This window comes from Leiobunum rupestre, chromosome 4 (genome assembly GCF_980474605.1).
Source record: "Leiobunum rupestre chromosome 4, qqLeiRupe1.1.hap1, whole genome shotgun sequence".
NCBI lineage: Eukaryota > Metazoa > Arthropoda > Arachnida > Opiliones > Sclerosomatidae > Leiobunum > Leiobunum rupestre.
In genome coordinates, this window is record NC_143387.1 from 20,835,078 (window position 1) to 20,847,168 (window position 12,091).

The 12,091-nt window shown below is 48.9% G+C and overlaps 49 non-coding genes across 49 annotated transcripts; all 49 read right to left on the reverse strand.

Annotated features, from left to right (window-relative positions):
* Positions 1-20: 20 nt before the first annotated feature.
* On the reverse strand, positions 21-102 carry TRNAS-GCU (transfer RNA serine (anticodon GCU)). Its single transcript has one exon. It is a non-coding gene; the product is annotated as a tRNA-Ser (tRNA).
* Positions 103-314: 212 nt separating this feature from the next.
* Positions 315-396, reverse strand: TRNAS-GCU (transfer RNA serine (anticodon GCU)). Its single transcript has one exon. It is a non-coding gene; the product is annotated as a tRNA-Ser (tRNA).
* A 400-nt stretch (positions 397-796) lies between these two features.
* On the reverse strand, positions 797-878 carry TRNAS-GCU (transfer RNA serine (anticodon GCU)). Its single transcript has one exon. It is a non-coding gene; the product is annotated as a tRNA-Ser (tRNA).
* Positions 879-1,376: 498 nt separating this feature from the next.
* TRNAS-GCU (transfer RNA serine (anticodon GCU)) lies at positions 1,377-1,458 on the reverse strand. The gene has a single exon. It is a non-coding gene; the product is annotated as a tRNA-Ser (tRNA).
* A 643-nt stretch (positions 1,459-2,101) lies between these two features.
* Positions 2,102-2,183, reverse strand: TRNAS-GCU (transfer RNA serine (anticodon GCU)). Its single transcript has one exon. It is a non-coding gene; the product is annotated as a tRNA-Ser (tRNA).
* A 351-nt stretch (positions 2,184-2,534) lies between these two features.
* On the reverse strand, positions 2,535-2,616 carry TRNAS-GCU (transfer RNA serine (anticodon GCU)). Its single transcript has one exon. It is a non-coding gene; the product is annotated as a tRNA-Ser (tRNA).
* A 399-nt stretch (positions 2,617-3,015) lies between these two features.
* TRNAS-GCU (transfer RNA serine (anticodon GCU)) lies at positions 3,016-3,097 on the reverse strand. The gene has a single exon. It is a non-coding gene; the product is annotated as a tRNA-Ser (tRNA).
* A 65-nt stretch (positions 3,098-3,162) lies between these two features.
* On the reverse strand, positions 3,163-3,244 carry TRNAS-GCU (transfer RNA serine (anticodon GCU)). Its single transcript has one exon. It is a non-coding gene; the product is annotated as a tRNA-Ser (tRNA).
* Positions 3,245-3,309: 65 nt separating this feature from the next.
* TRNAS-GCU (transfer RNA serine (anticodon GCU)) lies at positions 3,310-3,391 on the reverse strand. Its single transcript has one exon. It is a non-coding gene; the product is annotated as a tRNA-Ser (tRNA).
* A 361-nt stretch (positions 3,392-3,752) lies between these two features.
* On the reverse strand, positions 3,753-3,834 carry TRNAS-GCU (transfer RNA serine (anticodon GCU)). Its single transcript has one exon. It is a non-coding gene; the product is annotated as a tRNA-Ser (tRNA).
* A 62-nt stretch (positions 3,835-3,896) lies between these two features.
* TRNAS-GCU (transfer RNA serine (anticodon GCU)) lies at positions 3,897-3,978 on the reverse strand. Its single transcript has one exon. It is a non-coding gene; the product is annotated as a tRNA-Ser (tRNA).
* A 218-nt stretch (positions 3,979-4,196) lies between these two features.
* On the reverse strand, positions 4,197-4,278 carry TRNAS-GCU (transfer RNA serine (anticodon GCU)). The gene has a single exon. It is a non-coding gene; the product is annotated as a tRNA-Ser (tRNA).
* Positions 4,279-4,490: 212 nt separating this feature from the next.
* Positions 4,491-4,578, reverse strand: TRNAS-GCU (transfer RNA serine (anticodon GCU)). Its single transcript has one exon. It is a non-coding gene; the product is annotated as a tRNA-Ser (tRNA).
* A 65-nt stretch (positions 4,579-4,643) lies between these two features.
* On the reverse strand, positions 4,644-4,725 carry TRNAS-GCU (transfer RNA serine (anticodon GCU)). The gene has a single exon. It is a non-coding gene; the product is annotated as a tRNA-Ser (tRNA).
* Positions 4,726-4,939: 214 nt separating this feature from the next.
* TRNAS-GCU (transfer RNA serine (anticodon GCU)) lies at positions 4,940-5,026 on the reverse strand. Its single transcript has one exon. It is a non-coding gene; the product is annotated as a tRNA-Ser (tRNA).
* Positions 5,027-5,085: 59 nt separating this feature from the next.
* TRNAS-GCU (transfer RNA serine (anticodon GCU)) lies at positions 5,086-5,167 on the reverse strand. The gene has a single exon. It is a non-coding gene; the product is annotated as a tRNA-Ser (tRNA).
* Positions 5,168-5,234: 67 nt separating this feature from the next.
* TRNAI-GAU (transfer RNA isoleucine (anticodon GAU)) lies at positions 5,235-5,316 on the reverse strand. Its single transcript has one exon. It is a non-coding gene; the product is annotated as a tRNA-Ile (tRNA).
* A 214-nt stretch (positions 5,317-5,530) lies between these two features.
* TRNAS-GCU (transfer RNA serine (anticodon GCU)) lies at positions 5,531-5,612 on the reverse strand. Its single transcript has one exon. It is a non-coding gene; the product is annotated as a tRNA-Ser (tRNA).
* Positions 5,613-5,677: 65 nt separating this feature from the next.
* Positions 5,678-5,759, reverse strand: TRNAS-GCU (transfer RNA serine (anticodon GCU)). Its single transcript has one exon. It is a non-coding gene; the product is annotated as a tRNA-Ser (tRNA).
* Positions 5,760-5,824: 65 nt separating this feature from the next.
* TRNAS-GCU (transfer RNA serine (anticodon GCU)) lies at positions 5,825-5,906 on the reverse strand. Its single transcript has one exon. It is a non-coding gene; the product is annotated as a tRNA-Ser (tRNA).
* Positions 5,907-6,265: 359 nt separating this feature from the next.
* On the reverse strand, positions 6,266-6,347 carry TRNAS-GCU (transfer RNA serine (anticodon GCU)). Its single transcript has one exon. It is a non-coding gene; the product is annotated as a tRNA-Ser (tRNA).
* A 67-nt stretch (positions 6,348-6,414) lies between these two features.
* TRNAS-GCU (transfer RNA serine (anticodon GCU)) lies at positions 6,415-6,496 on the reverse strand. The gene has a single exon. It is a non-coding gene; the product is annotated as a tRNA-Ser (tRNA).
* A 65-nt stretch (positions 6,497-6,561) lies between these two features.
* TRNAS-GCU (transfer RNA serine (anticodon GCU)) lies at positions 6,562-6,643 on the reverse strand. Its single transcript has one exon. It is a non-coding gene; the product is annotated as a tRNA-Ser (tRNA).
* Positions 6,644-7,003: 360 nt separating this feature from the next.
* TRNAS-GCU (transfer RNA serine (anticodon GCU)) lies at positions 7,004-7,085 on the reverse strand. Its single transcript has one exon. It is a non-coding gene; the product is annotated as a tRNA-Ser (tRNA).
* A 65-nt stretch (positions 7,086-7,150) lies between these two features.
* On the reverse strand, positions 7,151-7,232 carry TRNAS-GCU (transfer RNA serine (anticodon GCU)). The gene has a single exon. It is a non-coding gene; the product is annotated as a tRNA-Ser (tRNA).
* Positions 7,233-7,297: 65 nt separating this feature from the next.
* Positions 7,298-7,379, reverse strand: TRNAS-GCU (transfer RNA serine (anticodon GCU)). The gene has a single exon. It is a non-coding gene; the product is annotated as a tRNA-Ser (tRNA).
* Positions 7,380-7,444: 65 nt separating this feature from the next.
* Positions 7,445-7,526, reverse strand: TRNAS-GCU (transfer RNA serine (anticodon GCU)). Its single transcript has one exon. It is a non-coding gene; the product is annotated as a tRNA-Ser (tRNA).
* Positions 7,527-7,593: 67 nt separating this feature from the next.
* On the reverse strand, positions 7,594-7,675 carry TRNAS-GCU (transfer RNA serine (anticodon GCU)). The gene has a single exon. It is a non-coding gene; the product is annotated as a tRNA-Ser (tRNA).
* Positions 7,676-7,740: 65 nt separating this feature from the next.
* On the reverse strand, positions 7,741-7,822 carry TRNAS-GCU (transfer RNA serine (anticodon GCU)). Its single transcript has one exon. It is a non-coding gene; the product is annotated as a tRNA-Ser (tRNA).
* A 213-nt stretch (positions 7,823-8,035) lies between these two features.
* Positions 8,036-8,117, reverse strand: TRNAS-GCU (transfer RNA serine (anticodon GCU)). Its single transcript has one exon. It is a non-coding gene; the product is annotated as a tRNA-Ser (tRNA).
* A 65-nt stretch (positions 8,118-8,182) lies between these two features.
* Positions 8,183-8,264, reverse strand: TRNAS-GCU (transfer RNA serine (anticodon GCU)). Its single transcript has one exon. It is a non-coding gene; the product is annotated as a tRNA-Ser (tRNA).
* Positions 8,265-8,476: 212 nt separating this feature from the next.
* TRNAS-GCU (transfer RNA serine (anticodon GCU)) lies at positions 8,477-8,558 on the reverse strand. The gene has a single exon. It is a non-coding gene; the product is annotated as a tRNA-Ser (tRNA).
* Positions 8,559-8,623: 65 nt separating this feature from the next.
* Positions 8,624-8,705, reverse strand: TRNAS-GCU (transfer RNA serine (anticodon GCU)). Its single transcript has one exon. It is a non-coding gene; the product is annotated as a tRNA-Ser (tRNA).
* Positions 8,706-8,770: 65 nt separating this feature from the next.
* On the reverse strand, positions 8,771-8,852 carry TRNAS-GCU (transfer RNA serine (anticodon GCU)). The gene has a single exon. It is a non-coding gene; the product is annotated as a tRNA-Ser (tRNA).
* Positions 8,853-9,210: 358 nt separating this feature from the next.
* Positions 9,211-9,292, reverse strand: TRNAS-GCU (transfer RNA serine (anticodon GCU)). Its single transcript has one exon. It is a non-coding gene; the product is annotated as a tRNA-Ser (tRNA).
* A 67-nt stretch (positions 9,293-9,359) lies between these two features.
* Positions 9,360-9,441, reverse strand: TRNAS-GCU (transfer RNA serine (anticodon GCU)). The gene has a single exon. It is a non-coding gene; the product is annotated as a tRNA-Ser (tRNA).
* Positions 9,442-9,506: 65 nt separating this feature from the next.
* Positions 9,507-9,588, reverse strand: TRNAS-GCU (transfer RNA serine (anticodon GCU)). Its single transcript has one exon. It is a non-coding gene; the product is annotated as a tRNA-Ser (tRNA).
* Positions 9,589-9,801: 213 nt separating this feature from the next.
* TRNAS-GCU (transfer RNA serine (anticodon GCU)) lies at positions 9,802-9,883 on the reverse strand. The gene has a single exon. It is a non-coding gene; the product is annotated as a tRNA-Ser (tRNA).
* Positions 9,884-9,948: 65 nt separating this feature from the next.
* TRNAS-GCU (transfer RNA serine (anticodon GCU)) lies at positions 9,949-10,030 on the reverse strand. The gene has a single exon. It is a non-coding gene; the product is annotated as a tRNA-Ser (tRNA).
* A 65-nt stretch (positions 10,031-10,095) lies between these two features.
* Positions 10,096-10,177, reverse strand: TRNAS-GCU (transfer RNA serine (anticodon GCU)). Its single transcript has one exon. It is a non-coding gene; the product is annotated as a tRNA-Ser (tRNA).
* A 212-nt stretch (positions 10,178-10,389) lies between these two features.
* On the reverse strand, positions 10,390-10,471 carry TRNAS-GCU (transfer RNA serine (anticodon GCU)). The gene has a single exon. It is a non-coding gene; the product is annotated as a tRNA-Ser (tRNA).
* A 67-nt stretch (positions 10,472-10,538) lies between these two features.
* Positions 10,539-10,620, reverse strand: TRNAS-GCU (transfer RNA serine (anticodon GCU)). The gene has a single exon. It is a non-coding gene; the product is annotated as a tRNA-Ser (tRNA).
* A 65-nt stretch (positions 10,621-10,685) lies between these two features.
* Positions 10,686-10,767, reverse strand: TRNAS-GCU (transfer RNA serine (anticodon GCU)). Its single transcript has one exon. It is a non-coding gene; the product is annotated as a tRNA-Ser (tRNA).
* Positions 10,768-10,980: 213 nt separating this feature from the next.
* TRNAS-GCU (transfer RNA serine (anticodon GCU)) lies at positions 10,981-11,062 on the reverse strand. Its single transcript has one exon. It is a non-coding gene; the product is annotated as a tRNA-Ser (tRNA).
* A 65-nt stretch (positions 11,063-11,127) lies between these two features.
* Positions 11,128-11,209, reverse strand: TRNAS-GCU (transfer RNA serine (anticodon GCU)). Its single transcript has one exon. It is a non-coding gene; the product is annotated as a tRNA-Ser (tRNA).
* Positions 11,210-11,427: 218 nt separating this feature from the next.
* Positions 11,428-11,509, reverse strand: TRNAS-GCU (transfer RNA serine (anticodon GCU)). The gene has a single exon. It is a non-coding gene; the product is annotated as a tRNA-Ser (tRNA).
* A 67-nt stretch (positions 11,510-11,576) lies between these two features.
* Positions 11,577-11,658, reverse strand: TRNAS-GCU (transfer RNA serine (anticodon GCU)). Its single transcript has one exon. It is a non-coding gene; the product is annotated as a tRNA-Ser (tRNA).
* A 65-nt stretch (positions 11,659-11,723) lies between these two features.
* On the reverse strand, positions 11,724-11,805 carry TRNAS-GCU (transfer RNA serine (anticodon GCU)). The gene has a single exon. It is a non-coding gene; the product is annotated as a tRNA-Ser (tRNA).
* A 65-nt stretch (positions 11,806-11,870) lies between these two features.
* Positions 11,871-11,952, reverse strand: TRNAS-GCU (transfer RNA serine (anticodon GCU)). Its single transcript has one exon. It is a non-coding gene; the product is annotated as a tRNA-Ser (tRNA).
* Positions 11,953-12,091: the final 139 nt, after the last annotated feature.

Here is a 12,091-nt window from a genome sequence, read left to right on the forward strand (position 1 = left end):
AAATGAAAAACAAGAATATGCGACGGGGATGGGATTCGAACCCACGCGGGCAATGCCCAATGGATTAGCAGTCCATCGCCTTAACCACACGGCCATCCCGCCCCCCTCGACATCCATCTTTCGCTTAAGTTATATTGCAAGGGTTTAAAATGAAAAACAAGAATGAGCGACGATGATGGAATTCGACCCCACGCGGGCAATGCCCAATGGATTAGCAGTCCGTCGCCTTAACCACACGGCCATCCCGCCCCCCTCGAAATCCATCTTTCGCTTAAGTTAAATTGCAAGGGTTTAAAATGAAAAACAAGAATGAACGACGGGGATGGGATTCGAACCCACGCGGGCAATGCGCAATGGATTAGCAGTCCATCGCCTTAACCACTCGGCCACCTTGTCACCTTTACCATTCATCTATCGCTTAATTTAAATTGCAAAGGATAAAAATGAAAAACAACAATGAGCGACGGGGATGGGATTCGCACCCACGCGGGCAATGTCCAATGGATTAGCAGTCCATCGGCTTAACCATTCGGCCACCCCGTCCCCGTCTTCATCCATCTTTCGCTTAAGTTACATTGCAAAGGATAAAAATGAAAAACAAGAATATGCGACGGGGATGGGACTCGAACGCACGCGGGCAAAGTCCAATGGATTAGCAGTCCATCGCCTTAACCACTCGGCCACCCCAATGGATTAGCAGCCCATCGCCTTAACCATTCGGCCACTCCGTCCCCGTCTTCATCCATCTATCGCTTAAGTTACATTGCAAAGGATAAAAATGAAAAACAAGAATATGCGACGGGGATGGGATTCGAACCCACGCGGGCAATGCCCAATGGATTAGCAGTCCATCGGCTTAACCATTCGGCCACCCCGTCCCCGTCTTCATCCATCTATCGCTTAAGTTAAATTGCAAAGGATAAAAATGAAAAACAAGAATGAGCGACGGGGATGAAATTCGAACCCACGCATGCAATGCCCACCGGATTAGCAGTCCATCGCCTTAACCACACGGCCATCCCGCCCCCCTCGTCATCCATCTTTCGCTTAAGTTAAATTGCAAAGGATAAAAATGAAAAACAAGAATGAGCGACGGGGATGGAATTCGACCCCACGCGGGCAATGCCCAATGGATTAGCAGTCCATCGCCTTAACCACAGGGCCATCCCGTTCCCCTCAACATCCATCTATCGCTTAAATTATATTGGAAAGGATAAAAATGACAAACTAGAATGAGCGACGGGGATGGGATTCGACCCCACGCGGGCAATGCCCAATGGATTACCAGTCCATCGCCTTACCCACCCCGTCCCCCTCAACATCTATCTATCGCTCAAGTTAAATTGCAAAGGATAAAAATGAAAAACAACAATGAGCGACGGGGATGGGATTCGAACCCACGCGGGCAATGCCCAACGGATTAGCAGTCCATCGCCTTAACTACTTGGCCACCCCGTCCCCGCTGAATAACATCTATCGCTTAAGTTACATTGTAAAGGATAAAAATGAAAAACAAGAATATGCGACGGGGATGGGATTCGAAAACACGCGGGCAATGCCCAACGGATAAGCAGTCCATCGCCTTAACCACTCGGCCACCCCGTCCCCGTCGCCATCCATCTATCGCTTAAGTTACATTGCAAAGGATAAAAATGAAAACAAAAAGAATGAGCGACGGGGATGAAATTCGAACCCACGCGGGCAATGCCCAACGGATTAGCAGTCCATCGCCTTAACCACACGGCCATCCCGCCCCCATCCATCTATCGCTTAAGTTACATTGCAAAGGATAAAAATGAAAACAAAAAGAATGAGCGACGGGGATGAAATTCGAACCCACGCGGGCAATGCCCAACGGATTAGCAGTCCATCGCCTTAACCACACGGCCATCCCGCCCCCCTCAACATCCATCTTTCGCTTAAGTTAAATTGCAAAGTTTTAAAATGAAAAACAAGAGAGAGCGACGATGAAGGAATTCGACCCCACGCGGGCAATGCCCAATGGATTAGCAGTCCATCGCCTTAACCACCCCGTCCCCCTCGACATCCATCTATCGCTTAAGTTAAATTGCAAGGGTATAAAATGAAAAACAAGAATGAGCGACGGGGATGGGATTCGAACCCACGCGGGCAATGCCCAACGGATTAGCAGTCCATCGCCTTAACCACACGGCCATCCCGCCCCCCTCGACATCCCTCTTTCGCTTAAGTTAAATTGCAAAGGATAAAAATGAAAAACAAGAATGAGCGACGGGGATGGAATTCGACCCCACGCGGGCAATGCCCAATGGATTAGCAGTCCATCGCCTTAACCACCCCGTCCCCCTCGACATCCATCTATCGCTTAAGTTAAATTGCAAAGGATAAAAATGAAAAACAAGAATGAGCAAAGGGGATGAAATTCGAACCCACGCGGGCAATGCCCAACGGATTAGCAGTCCATCGCCTTAACCACACGGCCATCCCGCCCCCCTCGACATCTATCTTTCGCTTAAGTTAAATTGCAAAGGATAAAAATGAAAAACAAGAATGAGCGACGGGGATGGGATTCGAACTAACGCGGGCAATGCCCAATGGATAAGCAGTCCATCGCCTTAACCACTCGGCCACCCCGTCCCCGTCGTCAACTATCTATCGCTTAAGTTACACTGCAAAGGATAAAAATGAAAAACTAGAATATGCGACGGGGATGGGACTCGAACGCACGCGGGCAAAGTCCAATGGATTAGCAGTCCATCGCCTTAACCACTCGGCCACCCCAATGGATTAGCAGTCCATCGCCTTAACCATACGGCCATCCCGCCCCCTCGACATCCATCTTTCGCTTAAGTTAAATTGCAAAGGATAAAAATGAAAAACAAGAATGAACGACGGGGATGGAATTCGACCCCACGCGGGCAATGCCCAATGGATTAGCAGTCCATCGCCTTAACCACACGGCCATACCGTTCCCCTCAACATCCATCTATCGCTTAAGTTAAATTGGAAAGGATAAAATTGACAAACTAGAATGAGCGACGGGGATGGGATTCGAACCCATGCGGGCAATGGCCAACGGATTAGCAGTCCATCGCCTTAACCACTCGGCCACCCCGTCCCCATCACCATTTATCTATCGTTTAAGTTAAATTGCAAAGGATAAAAATGAAAAACCAGAATATGCGACGGGGATGGGATTCGAACCAACGCGGGCAATGCCCAATGGATTAGCAGTGCATCGCCTTAACCACTCGGCCACCCCGTCCCCGTCTTTATCCATCTATCGCTTAAGTTACATTGCAAAGGATAAAAATGAAAAACAAGAATATGCGACGGAGATGGGATTCGAACCCACGCGGGCAACGCCCAATGGATTAGCAGTCCATCGCCTTAACCACTCGGCCACCCCGTCCCCGTCGTCATCCATCTATCGCTTAAGTTACATTGCAAAGGATAAAAATGAAAACCAAAAGAATTAGTGACGGGGATTAAATTCGAACCCACGCCGGCAATGCCCAATGGATTAGCAGTCCATCGCCTTAACCACACGGCCATTCCGCCACCCACGACATCCATCTTGAGCTTAAGTTAAATTGCAAAGGATAAAAATGAAAAACAAGAATGAGTGACGGGGATGAAATTCGACCCCACGCGGGCAATGCCCAATGGATTAGCAGTCCATCGCCTTAACCACACGGCCATCCCGTTCCCCTCAACATCCATCTATCGCTTAATTTAAATTGCAAAGGACAAAAATGAAAAACAAGAATATGCGACGGGAATGGGCTTCGAACCCACGCGGGCTATGCCCAATGGAATAGCAGTCCATCGCCTTAACCACTCGGCCACCCCGTTCCCGTCTTGCATCTATCGCTTAAGTTACATTGCAAAGGATAAAAATGAAAAATAACAACGAGCGACGGGGATGGGATTCGAACCAACGCTTGCAATGCCCAATGGATTAGCAGTCCATCGCCTTAACCACTCGGCCACCCCGTCCCCGTCCCCTCTGGCATCCATCTATCGCTTAAGTTACATTGTTAAGGATAAAAATGAAAAACAAGAATAAGCGACGGGGATGGGATTCGAAACCACGCGGACAATGTCCAATGGTTAAGCAGTCCATCGCCTTAACCCCTCTGTCACCCCGTCCCCGTCACCATTTATCTATCGCTTAAGTAAAATTGCAAAGGATAAAAATGACAAACAAGAATGAGTGACGGCGATGGGATTCGAACCCACGCGGGCAATGCCCAACGGATTAGCAGTCCATCGCCTTAACCCCTCGGTCACCCCGTCCCCGTCACCATTTATCTATCGCTTAATTTAAATTGCAAAGGATAAAAATGAAAAACAAGAATGAGCGACGGGGATGAAATTCGAACCCACTCGGGCAATGCCCAACGGATTAGCAGTCCATCGCCTTAACCACACGGCCACCCCGTCCCCGTCTTCATCCATCTTTCGCTTAAGTTAAATTGCAAAGGATAAAAATGACAAACTAGAATGAGCGACGGGGATGGGGATGGGACTCGAACCCACGCGGGCAATGCCCAATGGATTAGCAGTCCATCGCCTTAACCACTCGGCCACCCCGTCCCCGTCTTCATCCATCTATCGCTTAAGTTACATTGCAAAGGATATAAATGAAAAACAAGAATATGCGACGGGGATGGGATTCAAACCCACGCGGGCAATGCCCAATGGATTAGCAGTCCATCGCCTTAACCACTCGGCCACCCCGTCCCCGTCTTCATCCATCTTTCGCTTAAGTTACATTGCGAAGGATAAAAATGAAAACAAAAAGAATGAGCGACGGGGATGAAATTCGACCCCACGCGGGCAATACCCAAAGGATTATCAGTCCATCGCCTTAACCACACGGCCATCCCGTTCCCCTCAACATCCATCTATCGCTTAATTTAAATTGCGAAGGATAAAAATGAAAAACAAGAATATGCGACGGGGACGGGATTCGAACCCACGCGGGCAATGCCCAATGGATTAGCAGTCCATCGCCTTAACCACTCGACCATCCGTCCCCGTCTTCATCCATCTATCGCTTAAGTTACATTGCAAAGGATAAAAATGAAAAACCAGAATATGCGACGGGGATGGGATTCGAACCCACGCGGGCAATGCCCAATGGATTAGCAGTCCATCGCCTTAACCACTCGGCCACCTCGTCCCCGTCGTCGTCCATCTATGGCTTAAGTTACATTGCAAAGGATAAAAATGAAAACAAAAAGAATGAGCGACGGGGATGAAATTCGAACCCACGCGGGCAATGCCCAACGGATTATCAGTCCATCGCCTTAACCACTCGGCCACCCCGTCCCCGTCGTCGTCCATCTATCGCTTAAGTTACATTGCAAAGGATAAAAATGAAAACAAAAAGAATGAGCGACGGGGATGAAATTCGAACCCACGCGGGCAATGCCCAACGGATTAGCAGTCCATCGCCTTAACCACACGGCCATCCCGTCCCCGTCTTCACACATCTATCGCTTAAGTTACATTGCAAAGGATAAAAATGAAAAACAAGAATATGCGACGGGGATGGGATTCGAAACCACGCGGGCAATGCCCAATGGATTAGCAGTCCATCGCCTTAACCACTCGGCCACCCCGTCCCCGTCGTCGTCCATCTATCGCTTAAGTTACATTGCAAAGGATAAAAATGAAAAACAACAATGAGCGACGGGGATGAAATTCGAACCCACGCGGGCAATGCCCAACGGATTAGCAGTCCATCGCCTTAACCACTCGGCCACCCCGTCCCCATCTTCATGCATCTATCGCTTAAGTTACATTGCAAAGGATAAAAATTAAAAACAAGAATATGTGACGGGGATGGGATTCGAACCCACGCGGGTAATGACCAATGGATAAGCAGTCCATCGCCTTAACCACTCGGCCACCCCGTCCCCGTCGTCGTCCATCTATCGCTTAAGTTACATTGCAAAGGATGAAAATGAAAAACTACAATGAGCGACGGGGATGGGATTCGAAACCACGCGGACAATGTCCAATGGTTAAGCAGTCCATCGCCTTAACCACTCGACCACCCCGTCCCCGTCGACATCCATCTATCGCTTAAGTTAAATTGCAAAGGATAAAAATGACAAACACGAATGAGCGACGGGGATGGGATTCGAAACCACGCGGGCAATGCCCAACGGGTTAGCTGTCCATCGCCTTAACCACTCGGTCACCCCGTCCCCGTCACCATTTATCTATCGCTTAATTTAAATTGCAAAGGATAAAAATTAAAAACAACAATGAGCGACGGGGATGGGATTCTAACCCACGCGGGCAATGCCTAATGGATTAGCAGTCCATCGGCTTAACCATTCGGCCACCCCGTCCCCGTCATAATCCATCTATCGCTTAAGTTAAATTGCAAAGGATAAAAATGAAAACAAAAAGAATGAGTGACGGGGCTGAAATTCGAACCCACGCGGGCAATGCCCAACGGATTAGCAGTCCATCGCCTTAACCACTCGGCCACCTCGTCCCCGTCTTCATCTATCTATCGCTTAAGTTACATTGCAAAGGATAAAAATGAAAAACAAGAATATGCGACGGGGATGGGATTCGAACCCACGCGGGCAATGCCCAATGGATTAGCAGTCCATCGCCTTAACCACTCGCCCACCCCGTCCCCGTCGTCGTCCATCTATCGCTTAAGTTACATTGCAAAGGATAAAAATGAAATCAAAAAGAATGAACGACGGGGATGAAATTCAAACCCACGCGGGCAATGCCCAACGGATTAGCAGTCCATCGCCTTAACCACACGGCCATCCCGCCCCCCACGACATCTATCTTTCGCTTAAGTTAAATTGCAAAGGATAAAAATGAAAACAAGAATGAGCGACGGGGATGAAATTCGACCCCACGCGGGCAATGCCCAACGGATTAGGAGTCCATCGCCTTAACCACACGGCCATCCCGTTCCCCTCAACATCCATCTATCGCTTAATTTAAATTGCAAAGGATAAAAATGAAAAACAAAAATATGCGACGGGGATGGGATTCGAACCCACGCGGGCAATGCCCAATGGAATAGCAGTCCATCGCCTTAACCACTCGGCCACCCCGTCCCCGTCTTCATCCATCTATCGCTTAAGTTACATTGCAAAGGATAAAAATGAAAAACAACAATGAGCGATGGGGATGGGATTCGAACCCACGCGGGCAATGACCAATGGATAAGCAGTCCATCGCCATAACCACTCAGCCACCCCGTCCCCTCTGGCATCCATCTATCGCTTAAGTTACATTGTTAAGGATAAAAATGAAAAACAAGAATATGCGACGGGGATGGGATTCGAAACCACGCGGACAATGTCCAATGGTTAAGCAGTCCATCGCCTTAACCACTCGGCCACCCCGTCCCCGTCACCATCCATCTATCGCTTAAGTTAAATTGCAAAGGATAAAAATGAAAAACAACAATGAGCGACGGGGATGGGATTCGAACCCACGCGGGCAATGCCCAATGGATTAGCAGTCCATCGGCTTAACCATTCGGCCACCCCGTCCCCGTCTACATCCATATATCGCTTAAGTTAAATTGCAAAGGATAAAAATGAAAACAAAAAGAATAAGCGACGGGGATGAAATTCGAACCCACGTGGGCAATGCCCAACGGATTAGCAGTCCATCGCCTTAACCACTCGGCCACCCCGTCCCCGTCTTCATCTATCTATCGCTTAAGTTACATTGCAAAGGATAAAAATGAAAAACAAGAATATGCGACGGGGATGGGATTCGAACCCACGCGGGCAATGCCCAATGGATTAGCAGTCCATCGCCTTAAACACTCGGCCACCCCGTCCCCGTCATCATCCATCTATCGCTTAAGTTACATTGCAAAGGATAAAAATGAAAACAAAAAGAATGAGCGACGGGGATGAAATTCGAACCCTTGCGGGCAATGCCCAACGGATTAGCAGTCCATCGCCTTAACCACACGGCCAACCCGCCCCTCACGACATCTATCTTTCGCTTAAGTTAAATTGCAAAGGATAAAAATGAAAACAAGAATGAGCGACTGGGATGGGATTCGAACCCACGCGGGCAACGCCCAACGGATTAGCAGTCCATCGCCTTAACCACTCGGCCACCCCGTCCCCGTCTTCTTCCATCTATCGCTCAAGTTACATTGCAAAGGATAAAAATGAAATCAAAGAATATGCGACGGGGATGGGATTCGAAACCACGCGGGCAATGCCCAATGGATTAGCAGTCCATCGCCTTTACCACTCGGCCACCGCGTCCCCTCTGGCATCCATCTATCGCTTAAGTTACATTGTTAAGGATAAAAATGAAAAACAAGAATATGCGACGGGGATGGGATTCGAACCCACGCGGGCAATGCCCAACGGAATAGCAATCCATCGCCCTTACCACACGGCCATCCCGTTCCCCTCGACACCCATCTATCGCTTAAGTTAAATTGGAAAGGATAAAAATGACAAACTAGAATGAGCGACGCGGATGGGATTCGAACCCACGCGGGCAATGCCCAACGGATTAGCAGTACATCGCCTTAACCACTCGGCCACCCCGTCCCCGTCTTCATCCATCTATCGCTTAAGTTACATTGCAAAGGATAAAAATGAAAAACAAGAATATGCGACGGGGATGGGATTCGAACCCACGCGGGCAATGCCCAACGGATTAGCAGTACATCGCCTTAACCACTCGGCCACCCCGTCCCCGTCTTCATCCATCTATCGCTTGAGTTACATTGCAAAGGATAAAAATGAAAAACAAGAATATGCGACGGGGATGGGATTCGAACCCACGCGGGTAATGCCCAATGGATAAGCAGTCCATCGCCTTAACCACTCGGCCACCCCGTCCCCGTCGTCGTCCATCTATCGCTTAAGTTACATTGCAAAGGATGAAAATGAAAAACAACAATGAGCGACGGGGATGGGATTCGAAACCACGCGGACAATGTCCAATGGTAAGCAGTCCATCGCCTTAACCACTCGACCACCCCGTCCCCGTCGCCATCCATCTATCGCTTAAGTTAAATTGCAAAGGATAAAAATGACAAACAAGAATGAGCGACGGGGATGGGATTCGAAACCACGCGGGCAATGCCCAACGGGTTAGCTGTCCATCGCCTTAACCACTCGGTCACCCCGTCCCCGTCACCATTTATCTATCGCTTAATTTAAATTGCAAAGGATAAAAATGAAAAACAACAATGAGCGACGGGGATGGGATTCGAACCCACGCGGGCAATGCCTAATGGATTAGCAGTCCATCGGCTTAACCATTCGGCCACCCCGTCCCCGTCATCATCCATCTATCGCTTAAGTTAAATTGCAAAGGATAAAAATGAAAACTTAAAGAATGAGTGACGGGGATGAAATTCGAACCCACGCGGGCAATGCCCAACGGATTAGCAGTCCATCGCCTTAACCACTCGGCCACCCCGTCCCCGTCTTCATCTATCTATCGCTTAAGTTACATTGCAAAGGATAAAAATGAAAAACAAGAATATGCGACGGGGATGGGATTCGAACCCACGCGGGCAATGCCCAATGGATTAGCAGTCCATCGCCTTAACCACTCGGCCACCCCGTCCCCGTAGTCGTCCATCTATCGCTTAAGTTACATTGCAAAAAATAAAAATGAAATCAAAAAGAATGAGCGACGGGGATGAAATTCGAACCCACGCGGGCAATGCCCAACGGATTAGCAGTAAATCGCCTTAACCACACGGCCATCCCGCCCCCCATGACATCTATCTTTCGCTTAAGTTAAATTGCAAAGGATAAAAATGAAAACAAGAATGAGCGACGGGGATGGGATTCGAACCCACGCGGGCAATGCCCAATGGAATAGCAGTCCATCGCCTTAACCACTCGGCCACCCCGTCCCCGTCTTCATCCATCTATCGCTTAAGTTACATTGCAAAGGATAAAAATGAAAAACAACAATGAGCGATGGGGATGGGATTCGAACCCACGCGGGCAATGCCCAATGGATAAGCAGTCCATCGCCTTAACCACTCAGCCACCCCGTCCCCTCTGGCATCCATCTATCGCTTAAGTTACATTGTTAAGGATAAAAATGAAAAACAAGAATATGCGACGGGGATGGGATTCGAAACCACGCGGACAATGTCCAATGGTTAAGCAGTCCATCGCCTTAACCACTCGGCCACCCCGTCCCCGTCGCCATTCATCTATCGCTTAAGTTAAATTGCAAAGGATAAAAATGACAAACAAGAATGAGCGACCGGGGTGGGATTCGAAACCACGCGGGCAATGCCCAACGGGTTAGCAGTCCATCGCCTTAACCACTCGGTCACCCCGTCCCCGTCACCATTTATCTATCGCTTAATTTAAATTGCAAAGGATAAAAATGAAAAACAACAATGAGCGACGGGGATGGGATTCGAACCCACGCGGGCAATGCCCAATGGATTAGCAGTCCATCGGCTTAACCATTCGGCCACCCCGTCCCCGTCTACTTCCATATATCGCTTAAGTTAAATTGCAAAGGATAAAAATGAAAACAAAAAGAATGAGCGACGGGGATGAAATTCGAACCCACGCGGGCAATGCCCAACGGATTAGCAGTCCATCGCCTTAACCACTCGGCCACCCCGTCCCCGTCTTCATCTATCTATCGCTTAAGTTACATTGCAAAGGATAAAAATGAAAAACAAGAATATGCGACGGGGATGGGATTCGAACCCACGCGGGCAATGCCCAATGGATTAGCAGTCCATCGCCTTAAACACTCGGCCACCCCGTCCCCGTCGTCATCCATCTATCGCTTAAGTTACATTGCAAAGGATAAAAATGAAAACAAAAAGAATGAGTGACGGGGATGAAATTCGAACCCTTGCGGGCAATGCCCAACGGATTAGCAGTCCATCGCCTTAACCACACCGCCAACCCGCCCCTCATTACATCTATCTTTCGCTTAAGTTAAATTGCAAAGGATAAAAATGAAAACAAGACTGAGCGACTGGGATGGGATTCGAACCCACGCGGGCAACGCCCAACTGATTAGCAGTCCATCGCCTTAACCACTCGGCCACCCCGTCCCCGTCGTCATCCATCTATTGCTTAAGTTACATTGCAAAGGATAAAAATGAAAAACAAGAATATGCGACGGGGACGGGATTCGAACCCTAGCGGGCAATGCCCAATGGAATAGCAGTCCATCGCCTTAACCACTCGGCCACCCCGTCCCCGTCGCCATCCATCAATCGCTTAAGTTAAATTGCAAAGGATAAAAATGACAAACAAGAATGAGCGACGGGGATGGGATTCGAAACCACGCGGGCAATGCCCAACGGATTAGCAGTCCATCGGCTTAACCATTTGGCCACCCCGTCCCCGTCCCCGTCTTCATCTATCTATCGCTTAAGTTACATTGCAAAGGATAAAAATGAAAAACAAGAATATGCGACGGGGATGGGATTCGAACCCACGCGGGCAATGCCCAATGGATTAGCAGTCCATCGCCTTAACCACTCGGCCACCCCGTCCCCGCCGTCATCCATCTATCGCTTAAGTTACATTGCAAAGGATAAAAATGAAAACAAAAAGAATGAGCGACGGGGATGAAATTTGAACCCACGCGGGCAATGCCCAACGGATAAGCAGTCCATCGCCTTAACCACTCGGCCACCCCGTCCCCGTCTTCATCCATCTATCGCTAAAGTTACATTGAAAAGGATAAAAATGAAAAACAAGAATGAGCGACGGGGATGGGATTCGAACCCACGCGGGCAATGCCCAACGGATAAGCAGTCCATCGCCTTAACCACTCGGCCACCCCGTCCCCGTCTTCATCTATCTATCGCTTAAGTTACATTGCAAAGGATAAAAATGAAAAACAAGAATATGCGACGGGGATGGGATTCGAACCCACGCGGGCAATGCCCAACGGATTAGCAGTCCATCGCCTTAACCACTCGGCCACCGCGTCCCCTCTGGCATCCATCTATCGCTTTAGTTACATTGTTAAGGATAAAAATGAAAAACAAGAATATGCTACGGGGATGGGATTCGAAACCACGCGGACAATGTCCAATGGTTAAGCAGACCATCGCCTTAACCACTCGGCC